Source organism: Spermophilus citellus (assembly GCF_964194105.1).
Source record: "Spermophilus citellus genome assembly, chromosome: 19".
Taxonomy (NCBI): Eukaryota; Metazoa; Chordata; class Mammalia; order Rodentia; family Sciuridae; genus Spermophilus; species Spermophilus citellus.
In genome coordinates, this window is record NC_138201.1 from 5,695,173 (window position 1) to 5,710,921 (window position 15,749).

Sequence of the window (15,749 nt, forward strand, 5' to 3'; positions counted from 1 at the left end):
GATTCGTCTGCAGATCCTAATGCCCTGCAAACAAAGTGCACTTACAGAGCTCATAGGAAATCATCTGTGGCCTTTCTCAGCTGTGTTCACCAGGGCTCTCATTTAAGCAAAAATAGTATATTCTGACAGAATGGTGGTGGTAGACATTATCAGAACCGTCTCAATCTTGTGACTCTAAGTTCGAATTCCTTGACACCTGACCTAGGAAATTATTTTACAAGCTTCACATGATCACATGATTCATAGCCCAAATTGGGGCATCCAAAACCTGGCAAACAGCATGTATGATTTACTAGAGTTCTTCCAATACAGAATTATTATTATTTTTTAAAATTCTTTTTGGGTTTGGATATGAATTCTGTTTCTCAGGTTCCACAAGAAAACAAATGTAACTTGTACATGAAGCTTTCTATATGTATATGTAGGTACATTTCAATTTTTTTTAACACTCAATAGCGTAACTGTCACAACAGAGCCCTCTAGTTTTCCTTTCTTTTATATGATGATATGGATTATGCCGAATATGCTGCCATAAATTACCAAAGAGATTTTCTTCTGGTTTTGTCAAGTTTTAAAAATTAATGTCACATAAGAGAGGAGGGTTCTTTCTAGTCTGGTTCCTAAGAAAATTGTGATAGCCTATTTTTTTTTAAGAATTTGGACTTATTATCCATCATTGATATTTCAAGTACTGTATAAGCCAATTACCATTTTTTCAAAGGAAACAGATTAGTCAAACTCTACTCATTTTGATTAGGAAAGATGGGCCTAAGGGCCTTGGAAGCTGTTGCAGAGTCTCATATGTTCAATTCTTTCATTATCATGAAGAACAACCTATTCCTCAGATGCACAGAAGACAAAGAGAGGTTCTTGTAAGCTACTCTGCAATCATGAGATGTGGAGAAAATATTTGTGATCATTTGCCCAAACCAAATCATTATGAGTATTCCTTACTGGGAAATAAGTTTAACTAGGAATTTATTCTAATGATAGTACCCCATGAAATAAATAATGCCTGTGTTTTTTTTATTTTCAAATATCAGATTATATTATTGATAGTCATATAATGATCTGAAAATTACTCTCATTTATAATATTACATAGACACTCTTCCCAAGGCACTCAGGAGAGGTTGAAGGAATTTTTATGTCTTGGGTTTTATTTATACCCAAAATAGGATCCATTGTGTCTGATTTGAGAAGGCTAGAAAATGACCAGGGTTCATCTGATAAGATCTGGCCCTTTGACAACAGTGCATAGTAGGTGGCAGGTGGCAGGGACAGCCTTCAATTCTTGACATTTTAAGTCCTAAATGTTAGTAGGTGGAATCTGCTGATATATTATACTACTATGCACAAATTACTTTCTAAACACCTGCTAACATCTTCATCCACCTCTCAACCAGCAAAACAGCCCTGGGGGGGGGGGGAGACTGGCAAAAAATATCATAGTACACCCTCCTTTAAGAGTTTAATGGATTTGCCAAGGTAATTTTAAGAGAAGACAATTTTCAGTTATTAAATAAAGTAATAATTTGGGCCTCTGAATGGTTCTTTTTAATTTAATTTTTTTTAGTTGTTAATGGACCTTTATTTTATTTATTTATATGCGGTGCTGAGAATTGAACCCAGTGCCTTATACAAGCTAGGCAAGTGCTCTACCACTGAGTCACAACCCCAGAGCCCCCTCTGAATGTTTTAATTGACATCATGCCATTATCACAGTATCCATGTCTACCCCATGATTCACTCTCTGGGTAAAAGGGTTTAAGGAAAGTCTGAAGCATATCCCAGAGGTTGATGATGAAGAGCATGAGAAATCCTAACCCAGAGCTCAGTGCTTAAAAGGTCCAAAGCAAATTACTGAGCATGTTTACTATACATGGTGCTCAAGATCTGGCCATTATCCTACCAAAGCAAGTCAGTAGCCCATTCCTGAGATATATTCACCTCTCCATGGACAGGGGTACACTAATCAAAATGAACATTATTCTCTAACTCCATCAATGTTCTGCAAATAACATATAGATCACTCACTACTAAAATTAAGCCTTGGAGCCAGAGGCAGGTGGGCTCAAACCCCTTGCCTTACATGTATTAGTTGACAATTAAATGTAAGTTACTTAATTCTGAGCTTGACTTACTTGCATCTGGGAATAAGATCCTGTGAGAATTAAATAAATGCATTCGTGTAAAGGGCCCAAACAATAACTGAATTGGTTGCAAAGAGTAATTTGGATTTATATATAATCTATCAATTTGAAATGATTGCTCAACAATATTTTAATTAAAAATGCACAAAACAGCAGAGTAGATACAAGAAATGAAAGAAGAATATGTGTGAGCAGGTTTATGTGGGGCAGGGGTATTTCTAAGGTTCAAATGATTCACAACTGAAACTGGAGTACCAGAAACAGTGTCTAGATTAGGTTTTGGCAAGCTTTTTCTAGAAAGGGATAAACAGTTTAGGCTTTTGTGGGGCTGAAAGCTTCTGTTGCAACTACTCTGTTATTGTGACCCCAAAGTGACACACAATTCATAAATAGATGAGTGTGGCTGTGTTCCAATAAAACTTTATTGACAAAACAGGCAGCCGTCTGAATTTGTTCTGAGGGCTACAGCTTGTCAACCCTGTAATGTGAGTTCTGGAAAGTGTCTCCCATATCTCTGGAAGGCTGCCTAAGACCCCAGCAGCAACAGTAGCCTCTGGGGAAAAGAGGTCAATGGATGAAGGAATGGGGATAGATTCACATTCCTTGATGTGCCTGTATAACTTTGGATTCTGTATGATGTACCATGCTGAGACAATGAATGAATTCAACTTGAAGAATAATTATTATTACCATGTAGCAGCCAGTTTGCTAAGGCAGCCCTTTTATCTTCTGAGGAAAGGGAAAGTAACGTTCCCTCTCCTTCTTGCCTTGGGACAGTAGGACAACAAGTCCCACCTAAATATAGAGTCCTGCCTCCTATCTTTCATAGTGGAGGCAATTGGAGAGGGAGGCCAGCTTCAAGGCTGTGAGCCCAGGCCTGAGCACTGACCTCTGGAAGACCATCCAGAACATGGCCAGTTGTTCTTTCCCCTGGTCACATGAGTGTTCTAATACAAGGCAAACTCAAATCAGATGGCAAAACCGGCATATTGAAAGAAATGGTGCATAGAAATTCAAATTCTGAGACCTGTACTTTTAACAATTTCTAGTATTCTTAAATCTATGCATTTCCTTGCAGGGGGTGGGCACTGGAAATGAAGAAAACATTTTTCTCTCATCTATTTTTTTCTTTTCTAACTTTTCAATTTAATTCTGGAGCTATTCAACCCTGGACCCTGTCCTGTTGACATTTAAAGTTTCTGTCAATGTGGTACAATTAGAATTGATCAGAATCATGACCTTAGATACAATAAAATCCCCCAATACTAAATAAGATGTAATTAAATCATGTCAAATATGATAGCACAACAGAATAGATAAATGTATCTTAAAATCACTTTCAGCAACAAATTTTTAAATGAAAAGGAAGTTTAGATTAAGTCTGAACTAAATAATCAATTTTCATTAAAAACAGATTTATTGGGGGGCTAGTGGTGAAACTCAATGGTAGAGCCCTCCCTCACTTAGCATGCACGAGTCCCTATGTTCAATCCCAGGCACTTCAAAAAAAAAAAAAAAAGAAAACAAAATGAAATTTATTTCAGAGGTAAATATAAAGTCATTGGATTATATCTATTCTAGAAAATGTTTTGAATCACTGGAATGGATAAGCAAGAGGTGAAAATATGTTGAGACATGAAGAAAGGAGAATCAGTGTAACTGAACAAACCACCTATTTTTATAATAATAACAGTATAGTACTTGGCAATGTGAAATGTACGCAAATGCTGATTAACAGTTGGTAAAATACACACTATGTAATTGCCTTGGAACCTCCTGAAAGTTTGGGGGGGGGAAATCATCACTTTATTTAAGGAATCTTGAAATACAGAATCCCAAAGTATTGGGAGTTGGAGAGGAAATATAGTCTTCAGATTTTTTTTCCTCCCAATGATGAATCAAATATTAAAGTGTGAAATGCCTCTGAGTCTTAGACTCTAATAAAGCAGCTATCAACAAAAATACAGGGTACATGAATCTGAAATTGACAAGCAGCAGACCAGATGGAAGAAATGGATTTTGAGTGGCAATTTCTCTCTAAGCAGTCAAAGAAAAAAGACTTCTCCTATCTACAAACAGGGACCATCGCAGGAACTACTTCACCAGTGCATAAGCTAATTAAATCTTTGGGAAAGTATTCCAGGGGAGGAAAGATAAAAATTGAATAGCAAGAAAGCTAGTTTCAGAGGATTTCCTCCAAGGAGAAAGGAAATGAACCGAATTAAAATTTCTCAGGGGAAAAAAAAAAAAAGAAAACCAAATACCATTTATGTAAAGAAAATACACACGAAATGGTGGGATGCATTCTTGCCAAACTGAGTATTGGTGGAAGTTGTGAACAGCATGGAGAATTTCTATTAATGTATTGCTGAACTAATAACTCATCAATTTGTATTTCACAAGTGAAATACAGTTGCAGAACTTGCCTCATGAAGGACAGTCTGCTGGAGTGTTCTCCCTGGTCCCAAGTGTGGAGAAGTGATAATTTAATAGCTAGCACCTGGAGGTAGAATCACAGCACTTGATGCTCATTCAACTTAGTGTTTCTCAGTTAGTAATGATACCAAATTACAACCAGAAAAACAGATATAAGAGAGGATGGGGGGAAAACAACTTGCAACCAAATACTAACGTTAAACAGCTGACAAATGACATAATCCAGGAGGGAAAAAACCACCATGTTTTATTAATATTTTGACATAAATCAGACCCTGCATCTTGTTGTCAAGATGTCAGGGAAACTGGCAAGAGGAACACTGCGGAAGCCATTTGTCAACCAGGATGGTGAGCCATACTTCCTGCTGTCATGAACTATGTGGAAGCCACATTAAGCCACATCGACTCAAAGTCTGGAGTGGATGCAAACCTAATCTCCTTCAGTAGACCATGCTCTCCAGTCAGGGCCACCTTTGAGTTGTGGGGTGATTCAGTGTCGAGTGAGAGTGTTCTTAAACCAATAAAGTCAAAAACATCTAATTTCTGCCAGACTTACAAAACACACTGTGTGGAGCAGGTTATAAATGCATTGCTAGACTCCTGCAGAATTTGGTCAGGGAGCCCCGCAGGTGCAGGTGACAGGTCCTGTCCCTCTGCTCAGGGCACCTGTCTCACTGAACACCTGCTTCTGAGCTCCACAGCTGCTTCTCAATTGGACACAGTGGCTTCTGGGAGCAGGCAACAATAGTTTGAGCAGACACTAGGTTTTCATTTAAAAGAATAAGGAAGTTGTTCTATAATTTACTTCTACTTTGTATTTGTAGAACTTACAAAAAAATGCGAACTCTAACAGACTCTTGGAAATATTTAAGGGAAACTAATTTTGCTTGAGTATTTTTTTTTGGAGGACCCAAGATTCTTTAAATGAAAGATGAATGAAACTTCACTGCCATAGGATACCTAGGATAAGTGGTATGATGAAGTTTGAAGGTTTTCTGTCCCGTAACTCCCCATAGTATGAGTATCCAACCCTCTCATGCATTTGTTGTTAGAGACTAGATGAATGATCCAAGCCTAGTCCCCATTAAAATGCAAAGCCCTTTATAGGTGAGGCTAAGAAATGCAGCCACATTGTTATCAATTAGACAATTTGTCAAGGATCATTCTCTTAGATCAGAGAGTCACAAACTCCTCATCTGAGAGAATGCTACCCAGGAAAGCTCTGTTCTGAAGTCTGGAGGCAGAGCAGAGGTCATGCATGCAGAAGGAAGAAAAAGACCTTTTCCAGTGTGGGTTCTGCTTACAGCAGACAGGCAAGATCGGGCATTTATTTGGTGAGGGGTGTGCAAGGGGAGCATGGGCAGCCAAAATTCTGAAGAGGTAAGAAAAATACAGTAGAGATGCAATGGCACTGAAGTTACCCCTGTCTTTTATTGTGCTGTTTTCCCAAGGGCTTACCTTGCCCTTGGCACCTGACGATAACCAAGGCTGACAGGTGCACAGGTAATGAAATGACTTAAAGCTGCCCAGGTGCCCTGGCCTGGGGTGCGCAGACTCGTTTTCATGCCAGCTGCTTTAGTTATGGGGGCTCTGACAGCGGACTCTTTCAGCTGGCAACATTAGCCATTCTTCTCCCAAAGGGAAGCGTGAGTACCAAGACTGGCAATGGGAGAGATGGCTATTTATATTTGGTAATTTTACTTTGCATAAAAAGTATTGACTCTGTGAGTTTACAGCTGTTACAGAGCCCCCTTTTAAAATCAATGACATAAACGAAAAAGAGGGTCAAGTTAGAAGTGACACATCATATTTTGAAGAGGCCACACTGAGATCTTTCCTATGTACATGTATGACTATACTACAGTGAATCTCACCATCGTGTACAACCACAAGAAATGAATTAAAAAATAACTATAGATAAATGGCACAATGATCAATAGAGGGAAGGGAGAAGGGCTGGTGGGAGGGAAGGGAAAGGAAAGATACTGGGGTCTGAATTAGAACAAGATATAGTCCACACTTTTATAGTTATGTCAAAATGGATTCTATTGTCATGTATGACTAAAAAGACTCAATAAAAAAGAAATGTAAAGGTAGAATGAGAATTATGAAGCCTAGAAAATAAAGTCATATATATGTGCTACAGTTTGGAACTTGAATGTCCCCAAATGTTCACATGTTAAAACCTTGGTACCCAGGATGGCACTATGGAAAGGTAGTGAATGAACACTGAGAGGTGGGACTTGTGACATCTCGGGTCATGGGGATCTGTCCTAGAAGGAAATTACATGAGCCCAGCCATTTCTCTTTTGCTTCCTGCCCACGAGATGAGTTTTGCCCTGCCACAACCCCACACCATGTTCTGCATCCTAGCCACAGGCCCAAAGCAGCTGTGCCCATGGATCATGAACTAAAATCTCTAGAACTGATTTTCTCAGGTATCTTGTTATAGCAACAGAGAGCTGGCTGATACCATTACCCCCTCTTTTCCTAGCAGTGTAGAGAGCAGGCCGTTTCACAAGATTTGAAACAGATCACGTTTTGAATTAAAGGAAACCCATACCCCAAATCCTAAAATTTTATCAAATAGAAATGGAAATATAAAACTGAAAATATGACAAGTAACTTCTTTCTCTGTTTTAAGTTTTGTCAGGGCTCATGCTCCCCATTTTTACCATGAGGAACTTTGAGGTGGGGGCCCTATGGTGCAGGGGTCAGAGTTAAGATTTCATGCAGGTCTGTTACCTCCAAATTCCACAGTAGCATTTATACCAGCACTGGGTCAAAAGGAAAGCCTGGTAAAAATCAGAGGGAGAGAGACAGTGCGGGCAGGAGAAAGGGCAATGTTGCCGACCAACCTCAGAATCTACTTCTCTGGCTATTCTTGGTAAAAATTCTACCAGTTCCTAAAGGCAAACAAATCTACACAGCAGTGGATGTTCAACCACAAAAATGTGATAAGAGCAAGTCCATAAAAATCTTCTATGTACACAATATGTATGTGTGCACATACACTGCCATTGGATGCATATGTAAAATAGAGGATTTTAAATAAAAATCAACGTTTTGGCATCAGAGTGGTGAAGCATGGGGGAGTCTGGCCCCAACCTCCTGGATTCAAATCTCTTACTAGCTCTGTGACCTTGGGAAGGCTTTTCAACCCCCCTTAGCTTCCATATCCTCAAAACAAGGATAATAATGGTGGCTGACTTGTAGACCTGCTGTGAGGGCTAAATGAGCTAATACACAAGACATGGGAAACTGTGCCTGGAAGTCCAAAAATGACAAACAACTAAAGGAATTGTAGTTATTCATCCAATGGCATAATTTAAAATATACAAAAATGCACAGAAGTTTCACTCTTTGTTGACTCAATGTTTAATCTTTCTCAATCACTGGTACGTATTATTTGATGGAAGATTGAATCCACATCAGCAATTGATGCAGAATTAAAAACTGTACTGAACTAGTTTTGAGCATGTGGTGCTCATAATGTGGAAGAGTCACCTACCTGCCTGGTAATATGCTGCAGCTGAGAAAGTCCAGGTTCTATTAAGCCCAAGTGCCGGACTGCAGCACCCAAGTCTTCAGGAGTGAGCAGAGGCCTTGGAAGAACATATCCAGCTCTATCTTGGATAGAAGTCACTCCGAATCCTAAAAGACAACACAGAGTTTGCAGGTAAATCAGCAAAGAGGGGGAAGGAGATGCTGAGGCAGGTGCTCATGGGATGCAGATACCCAGGGGTATCTGTAGATACCTATGGTACATTGGGGATGGTGGAACCTTTCCACCTTGGGGCCTAATGGAAGGAGTTTGGGTCATTGGAGGTGGACTGAAAGGGAATACTGGGACTCTAGCCCCTCCTTGTCCTTTCTCTTTGCTTCCTGGCTGCCAGGAGGTGAGCAGTTTGCTCCACAATGTGTTCCCCATCATAATGCACTGTCTCACCACAGGCCCACACATAAAGGGGCCACGAAGCCATGGCCTGAACCCATAAGCAAAAGAGATCTGTCCTTCTTAAAAGTTGATTTATTTCCAGTATGTCACAATAACAAAACACTAATACACATACCAAAGATTCTGCAAGATCCCTCATGCATATGCTGGGGAGTGGCAAAGAATTCAAGAATAAACCATGTATCCCATCGAAGTGATATTTAAATTGACCAAACAAAATACTTCAAATATGGATATCTCTAGTACTGATTTGACCGTGTTTGCTAGCATGAGAGTTCAAATATCAGATTGTCTCTTTCAAGAACAGACCCTTGGCAACTGCACAGAGACCAACCCTACCTATTATTTCAGGTTGCTGCAGTGTGTACACAGCGCCACTGTGGGTATTTCCTGGGGTATCTCCCCAGACCATCCTCAGCCTTCTGGCAACACCAACCATACTAGCCAATTATTCCAACCAATTGGATATATTGCTACCCTTGCTCAATATGTTTAGCTTCAGGGTTGACAAGTCACCCAATCACACACCAAAGCCAAGCCTATCACTGCATAACAGCTCACCAACCACATGGCCTAACTTGTCCACTCGTGGCTTCTGGGATCTTGTAGCAATGAGCTTTTAAGGTGTCCAAAGGACCTGAACCTTAGGGACCATGAACCTATAGCTCCTGTATTTCCTTTTGCCTCCAAACAGCCTGATACCAGAAGCAGCAGCAGCCAGCATTCAGAAAGCAAAGGTTAGGAGTGTGCAGAACCCCAGTCCCAGTGACGCTGTTTGGTGCTCAAAGACTGAGCAAACACCGGAATTATAAACTTCATGAGCCAAGTGATTTTGCTCTATATTAAAACAAACAAATAGAGTGATTTAAGATTTTTGTTGCTAGAGAGGGAGGATTCCAACATTGCACATAGAACTTTGTATCGTTCTTAGCATACTGCGGTTTCTTTTCTTCTCAATTAATTTGTGATTGCACAAAATTTTAGTAAAGTAACTCTTTCCCATACAGGTAAAGGAGTGTGTCAAACACACAAAGCTGCTAGAAGTCCATCTTTGGTCCCACATAGTGGTAACAGCATTCCATGAACCACCCACAGCAGAATCCCCTGGGGTTAAGCTAACAGAAGACATTCATGGATTACAGGTCAATTGCATTGAGTGAAATCTATAAGGGAAATGGTGAGGCCCTAGAATCTGAATTTGGCTCAGACACCTGGTATTATACAGAGGAGTGTCTAAGAACCCTCTTCCTAATGCTGCTGCAAATACAGTCATGTCTTAAGGGTATGCTGAACAGTACTCTGCTAATTCCTCTTTAGGCATTTTCTGCATTTCTTACTTTCAAGTTTCAAATTATTGTTTGGGGGATTAGGAACTGTCATTCATTATGTTCCAAATGTACTATGTGCTATCACTTCTGAAGCTCTTAGTAGAAAACAAGTTTCCAAGGACTTATTATAGATTCAGTTCACAAGGTGAGAACCCTGAAAACCTGTATTTTTTTCACCAAGTTTCCCAGGTAATTCTGAAGTTTTAAGAACCACTCAGATGGAGAGATCAAGAAAAAAAATCAGAATTCTAGGCAAAATAGAAAGAAATTAAACATGAGATCTTTGAATTTGCTTTTTACTTGATCAATTCAAGAGGCAGGCTCCATGTTTCCTATTTGAACTTGGTTTTTTCCTCTTCTCAGCACACCACGTCTTCACCCCAATGGAGGTTTAAAATTCATGGCACTCTTTATATAGAACAATTCAAGCCACTTGCAGGCACCAAGCAGTTTTAATTAGGAAAACTCTCAGGCAACTCTCCAGCACTGCTCCATGTACATCTTGTCTCTGGCTGGAAGGGCTTAATGCTTGATGCCCTTTAGGGTATTTTTTTTTAAAGGTAGGAAATTGAGTATGCAATTGGGAATGTGAAGTAAGCACACTCTGAGCTGAGGATTCCATTTTTGTCTCCCAGTCAAAATGGAGTTTGAGTTATGCACATATTTCAGTACCAGGAAAACTGTTATTTATCTCTTTTCAGATATGGGTGTTGGCATCTTCTTCACACTAGCTGTAGAAATTGAGGTGCAAATGGAGGAGCAGAAATGGTGCCATTTCTTATGAAATGTTTGACAATGGCTTCAGGGAAAAATGAGAACTTTTTCTACATTGTCAACTGGCTGCCGTTGGGTCGGGGAGGGAAATGCATTTTCTACTCTACCAAAGGGACAGTTTCCCTAATTTGCTAATTCAAGGAATTTCTTGTATTTTTCCTGTAGAAGAGAGAGAAAAAGCAAGGAAGAAAGAGAGAGGGATGTTAGTAATTAGAGTTTTCTTTCTCTTTCTATTTATTAGAGTAGCTAAGGGCTTATTGATTTGTTTTTATGTTTTCAAAGAGCCAACTTTTCGTTTTGTCAATTTTTTGAATTGTTTCTTCTGTTCCAATGTCATTGATTTCATCTCTGATTTTAATTATTTCCTGTCTTCTACTGCTTCTTAGTGTTGATTTTTTTTCTTTTTACCTTACATACATGTATGATTACACTACTGGTGTGATTCTGCACCACATATGGCCTGAGGAATGAGAAGCTGTGCTCCATTGTGTGCAATGTGTCAAAATGCATTCTCCTGTCATGTGTAACTAATTAGAATAAATTGAGAGAGAGAGAGAGAGAGAGAGAGAGAGAGAGAGAGAGAGAGAGAGAGAGAAACAGAGGGGGACCCAGAGAGAGTGAGCAAGAGGGAGAGGTGAGGTTTGCTTCATCCATTACCTATATCTTTCTTATTTATTTATTTATTTATTTATTTATTTATTTATTTATTTATTTATTTATTTAGTGGTACTAGAGACAGGGTCTCACTGAGTTGTTTAGGGCCTTGCTAAATTGCTGAAGCTGGCTTTGAATTTGCCATTCTCTTGCCTCAGTCTACCAAACCACTGGGATTACACGCATGTGCCACTATGCCTGGACATTACCTATATCTTATTAGCCACAAGAGAAATATATAATATAACTGTATCTATTATTTCTTTCAATTAACAAATATGAAGAGAATAAATTATTTAATGAACTGTTTCCCTTTCTTTCAATGCATATTTTAAAAAATAATTCTGCATTTCTTTTTTTTTTTTTTGCACATAAAATTAAACAAAAAGATCTGATCACTGGTTTTTCCCTAAATAAAGTCATTTTCCTTCCTGAGGGGAAGGGTCCATTGAGTATCCTTCAGATGAACTTCCAAGGCCATCTTTAGAAACACAGCTTCATAGACCATTTCATTTCCACTTAACACAGGAAGCTAGCACAAAGGCGAGGTGGACTGTGTATGCACATCTGCATTCCTACTCACGGCCCCGCAGTGGTGAACTGAATCTGCTGGGTCAACATCTGGCTGAGGCAAGAGGCCCATGTAGAGCTTTTCACTTCGTAACTGGATTCCTGGGCGCACAAAGCCTTTAGGGGTTTGTTCTCACGAGTGAATACAAAGTTATGCTTGTTCACATTTTCATTTCTGTTCTCATCCTGTGTCTGCTCTTTAAAAAAAAATCATTAATTTGTTCTAATTTGTTATACATGACAGCAGAATGCATTTCCATTCATGGCACACATATGGAGCACAGTTTTTTATTTCTCTGGTTGTACACTGGGTCTGCTTTTTATTAAGCGTATCCATCGGGGTTGGATCCGAGAGGACCACTGTGGGCCACGCAGGAGGACAGGCACTTATGTGAATGGGAAGCCGGAAAAGAGGTCAGTTGGAAACTGTAGCTTCTGCATCTGATTTAGGGTCTTGATGACCCAGTGATGAGGTCTACCTTTCAGGGGAAGACAGATGTGAGTGGGGTCAAGGACTAACTGAAGCCAGAACAGATGAACTAGAGCCGAGATGAATGGCTCTCCTGATTCGTCAGGAGTAGTGGGCTGTGACACCTGTGTAACTAAACACTGGTCTTCTGCCAATAGTGGGTGATGCCTTTTGTGGTATTTTGGGCCGGCGATCATAGAATCAATCTGCTTCAGAATCCTTTTTAACACAGATATCAAGGTAGTCAACCCAATCAAGGGAGTTTGCTGTGTTCAGTGTTGACACAGGATTTAAGGAAGGGGTACCCCTTCATGAGCCTCCCTTATTCTATGTCAATCCTCACTGATTTTATGATTTAAAGAGGCTTTGGGAACAGTTATCATGACCTAATAGATTTATTATCATTATTAATTATTATTATTATTAGTTGGTACTAGGGATTGAACTCAGGGGCACTTAATCACTGAGCCACATCCCCAGCCCTTTTTAATATTTTTATTTAGAGACAGAGTCTCATTGAGTTGCTTAAGGCCTTGCTAAGTTTCTGAGGTTGGCTTTGAACTTCTGATCCTCCTGCCTGCCCCTCCCAAGTCACTAGGATGACAGGCATGCACCACCATACCCATAATTAATTTTTAAAGGGAAAACAACATTTCAAGGTTTACCAGTGAACCTGTGAAAGCCTCATTCTTCATAGTTTCCCTTCTTAAAAAAAAAACTATTTCTATTAGTCAGAGCAATAATAATATCTCTGTTGCAGTAATGAGGACTAAAACAACCCTTGGACTGCACTGAGCAAGCACAGTACCTTAGAGCTACACCCTGAAGCCTATAAAATCCACCTTTTGAAGATCATTTACATTTATTTTTGTTTGTTATAAACTTACATACCTCAACTCTATGCCAAACCCCCCCCAAAAAAAACAGCTATTAGACTTGGAATATGTGAAAAAGTTAAAAGCAGTGCTTTCAAAAGAAAACAGACTGGGGTGGGGGAACTGGACACACCTTTATCTGGCCGCTGTGGGAAGACCCTGAAAGGTACCACGTTAAGAAATTTCCCAGGTGCATGAACTATCTTTCTTTCTTTCTTTCTTTCTTTCTTTCTTTCTTTCTTAAAGGGGGGGGGGTAGAGAGGAGAGAGAGAGAGAGAGAGAGAGAGAGAGAGAGAGAGAGAGAGAGAATTTTTTAATATTTATTTTTTAATTCTAGGCAAACACAACATCTTTGTTTGTATGTGGTGCTGAGGATCGAACCTGGGCCACACGCATGCCAGGCGAGCGCGCTCCCGCTTGAGCCACATCCCCAGCCCCATGAACTTTATTTCTTCCTAGGTTTGTTCACATTCAGCATAAATCTGCCTTTCTCTGGTTTCACAACTTTGATCTGTATTCTGTCCATTTAAGTAGAGCTGAGTGAATCCAGTTCTTGACTTCTGTAGAGGTCCTTTGGCTCTCATTTTCCCCCCAATCTCAGTACTACCAATGTTGAATTTAATTCCTCTTTCTTTCCTCCACTGTTATGGCTTAAATATGAGTTGTTGCCTAAAAGTTGATGTATAATGCAAGAAAGCTTAGCGGTGAAGTGATTGGGTTATGAGAGCCTTAACCTAATCAGTGCATTAATTCACTGATATGGATTAACTGGGTGGTTACAGTGGGTGGGTGGGGTGTGGCTAGAGAAGGCAGGTCACAGAAAGTGTGCCTTTGGGATTTATATTTTGTCAGTAGTGAGCAGAGCTCTCTCTGCTTCCTGTTGCCATGTCCTGAGTTACTTCCCTTCTCCACAGCCTTCCACCTTGAAGTTCTGCTTCATCTCATGCCTAGAGCAAAGAGTCAGCTGATCACAAACTGAACCTCTGAAATCATGAGTCAAAACAAACTTTTCCTCCTCTAATTGTTATTGCCAAGTCTTTTTTTGGTACTAGGATTTGAACTCAGGGGCACTCGACCACTGAGCCACATCCCCAGCCCAATTTTGTATTTTATTTAGGCACAGGGTCTCACTGAATTGCTTAGGGCCTTGCTTTTGCTGAGGCTGGCTTTGAACCCATAATCCTCCTGCCTCAGCCTCCCAAGTCACTGGGAATACAGGTAGGGGTCTTGCCAAATCTTTTGGTCACAGCAATGAAGAGGCTGACTAAAACATCTAACATTCTTATCCCATGAGTCCATATCATGACTGTTGATCTGCAGTAGCACGTCGGTTTATTCATATTGTTTTTAGAGTTGTGATAGACTACATCTGGCACAAAACAGAGCCAGAGTACTACCACGCTTTCCTGAAATATGTATTTTTACAAAGGTCTTAATATTGAAGAGAAACTATTCCTTTTAAAAATGCATCTCTATCATGCTACTTCCTCACATTGATCGTGTGGTCAATTAAACTCCTAAGAGTTCCCACACAGGGTGCTGTCTGCCACAATGCCGTTCCTGTAATGGCACAATTGGACTATTTAGACTCAGCCTCCGATATAGTGTCTCTAGTTTTTATTGTTTCCTGGTCTCATAGATATAATGGGAATGAGTCGGATCCTCTGTGAAATTTTTAATTCAATCTCCAACCACTTTAGCAGCAGCAGCTTAGACTTTCCCTAAGTGTTCTCAAGTTTAAAAAAATATTACTCTGGATTTTATTTGGTCTGGTGGCAAGCTGGCCTGCATAACCAGTGCCACGGGCTCAGATGGTGAAGAGATGGTAAGCTTTGCAAGGGCACGGATTTTAATCTGCATTGCTCACTCCTATCTTGGAATGAATGAATTACTCTGCCAGACCCTTAACATATACTAAATTATTTTAGTAGCCCTTTTTGAGTATTTAGTAGTACTTTTAGTAGCCCTAAGATATAAGGGCTCTTTGTATTCTAATTTACAGATGAAGAAATGAGGCAACTATTTCAACTTTCAGAATGGATATTGACTGGTTCCTAGATATTAGCTGCAATAGATATATAGAAAACTAGAAGCCACAGCTCAAGAAAAACATAATCAAATTTCCTAAAACTATTAGATACAAAATATGCTGTTATGTACAAAATAGAGCTCTTCATTCACTCAGCCAACAAATTTCAATTACTTTGTGTGGTCAAGAATTATACAGAGTGCTCTCAAGGATTGAGAGAGTAAGGACAGTCCTTGAATTTCAACAGCTGTCAATCATGATCAAATAACAAAAAGAAGGAGAAACGTGCTAAGACAAGCAGAAAGTGTGGAGATAAAGGATCACTTGTGTGCTCATCTAAGTGTCAAAGTGGACACTATCAAAAATCACAAACAAAGAGGAAAGGAGGGGTAAGAGAAGAATAATACAAGTGGAAGAAATGATTTACAGTAGAGGGGGTAGAGAGAGAAAAGGGGAGGGGAGGGGAGGGGAGGGGGGATAGTAGAGAATAGGATAGACAGCAGA